General features: G+C 39.4%; 1 pseudogene; it reads left to right on the top strand.

Annotated features, from left to right (window-relative positions):
• Nucleotides 1–426: 426 nt before the first annotated feature.
• LOC135207725 (uncharacterized) lies at nucleotides 427–2,274 on the top strand (annotated as a pseudogene).
• The last annotated feature ends 378 nt before the right edge of the window (nucleotides 2,275–2,652 follow it).

The following is a 2,652-nucleotide window of genomic DNA, read 5'->3' as shown; positions in this document are numbered from 1 at the left end:
TAAATATACTGGACTGTTTCAGTCTAGAGAATGGAAGAGGAAAAGGTATACATAACACGATATATAAACCCTTGAATACAAATTTTCTAGACCAGATTTCGATTATCATTACCGATCAGAACGGCCGGGATATTCACTTCAGCGACGGGACGAGTGTCACCTGCGTGCTTCATGTGAGACCCCGGTGAATACATGCATGGATATAAATTATAATTTCCTCCTCGGTTTGCGTTATTCGCATTCTGGCAGCTGTACGGGGAGGTAGTTAGATAAATACACACCCTTTTACTGTGACTTTAACATAATTTCTCCTCTCCAGTAATCATCTAGGAAATACCCGTAATAGAGATGAGAGTGACTTTTATCCCACCTTCCGAGGCTGATTTTAAAAAACTATTTTTAGCAGACCCGTTAAGGAAAGGTGGAGGTTTAGAAGATATTTCTGTATTCTATCCTGGGTACAGAAAAGGAGCCGGTATATTTTCCACAGTGTCGGGCATCGCCCGGAGAGTGCTACCCTTCCTTTTCAACGCTGTTAAACCAGCAGCTAAAGAATTTGGGAGGTCAGTCCTGTCCGATGTGTTAAGTGAAAGAATCCCGTTAAAGGAGTCTCTAAAGAGGAATGGTGTTAGGGCTGTTAAAACTGCGGGTCTACGATTATTGAATGGGGCTGGTAGGAAGAGGCATAGAGCTTCAAGGAGGAATGATAAAAAGAAGAAGAGGAAGACATGTCGACGGGTTGTTAAAAAGGATGTATATGACCTCATTTAATTCATTCGTATAGCAGTAGCGATCCCGTACGTACATCTGTCTGTAACACCCACACCCTGTTATTATATATACAGTGGAGAATGGCAGGTATCATCCCGAATGTGCCGGGGACCGGTAATAAGATCCCTGTACCTTCATACATCGCCGGAATATCTGAATTATATCCGAATGTGAATAGACGGAGAATTATCGAGAGTTCAATTAACTCAAAGGAGAGAGTTGATTTCATGCCGAGTAATGTATCAGTAAACCAGGTTCTATCTGACAGGTATCTTGAGTTTCGTATCAACGGTGTAGTAGGTTCTTTCTTGGACCTTTCTAGCATTGCATTAGAATTATGTCTTAGAGTGTCTAGGCAGGGCGCGAATTTAGCAGCTGATCAAAATATAGCATTTGCCAACGGAATAAGTAACACACTTTTCAAATCCGTATCCGTATTTTTGAATGAGAAGTTGGTGGAATCATGCCCCATATTTCATTATCAATCATATATTAAATTGTTAAAAAATATAAAACCCAGTGCAATGACTACGTTAGGTATGAGTGGATTTTTTAATGACGATTATGATGAGACGTTTGGTATAACTAGAGCATTCACTGCTAATACCTTTCAGGACGCTGCTAGGTGGGAAACGGGTGTCATGACAACTCTTAAATCAGATGGAATACATACGTACTTCCCCTTGCTCCTTGATCTAGCGAGTATTGACATGTATTTACTAGATTCGGTAGATTTGAGAATTAGGTTAGAAATGGCTAGTACAGCTGGATTTTGGGTACGGATATAAATGGAGGCTTGAACCAGTTGGACGTGGAGAAGGCGAAATTATGGATTGATAGGGTTACCCCGCACTATAACGCGATGTCCGCTTTGAATGAGGCTTTATTAGTTAAACCGTTACATTATGTATTCGATAAAACATTGTATAAAACGTATATAATCGGAACGAATGAATCATCTATATTAATCGATCAAGCGTTTGGAACATGCATTCCCGAGAAGTTAACAATTGCATTGGTAAATATGAGGAATTTTTCGGGAGAATATGCCAGGAATGGGCTATATTTCGAACACTGTGATTTAAGTAATATACATATCACTATCAACGGGAATACTATATATAATATTCAGAGTACATTCCCCGGGAGAATATCGCAATTATTTTACGAGACAGAAGGCAATCGGGGGCCGGACATGAAAACATGATCTCTTACGATGCTTTTAAAAGGGGGAGATCTATTTACTGTTTTAGTTTCACGACCGAGGATATGGAAGATTCGCTACCGGTTGAAATTTCCGCTAGTATGAGGATAACAATTAGGTTGACAGGACCAGTGGCAGCGCCTCACGTAGTAATGCTTTTCGGGGATACGAAAGGTATTTTATCAATTGATTCAGATAGGATAATTCAGTGCGACGTTAGAGGCTGAAAGGGATGGAGACTAGAGAATTAGAAGTATCTTTAAAAGACACGTTAGGGCCTTTAATTAGATATTTAGGAATATTCGCTTCAGATGATGTAGGGCGGTTTATATTACCGTAAGTAGGAATAAACCTTTAGTCTTTATATCTAACACCTTAGAGTCATCTTCCGATGTTAATAATATAGGCCACTGGTGTGTAAATTCTACGTGGAAAGGTCACCCAGAAATACGATTATCTTCTTTGACAGTTACGCTATTAGGCCTCAATTTTATTCGCAAGGGTTCTCCAGATTTCTACGTAATCATTCTCAATATTCCGTTTACGAAATTAAAAGACAGATACAACCGGATATTTCGTATAAGTGTGGACTTTACGTTCTATTTTTCATACACTGTGTTAGTCACCATGGAATAAGGAATATACTATCGAGAATGAAAGAAGTTTTTTCCGCCCAC

The sequence above is a fragment of the Macrobrachium nipponense genome, chromosome 34 (assembly GCF_015104395.2).
Source record: "Macrobrachium nipponense isolate FS-2020 chromosome 34, ASM1510439v2, whole genome shotgun sequence".
NCBI lineage: Eukaryota > Metazoa > Arthropoda > Malacostraca > Decapoda > Palaemonidae > Macrobrachium > Macrobrachium nipponense.
Note: the sequence above shows the minus strand (reverse complement) of the source record. Positions and strands in the feature narration are given on the sequence as shown.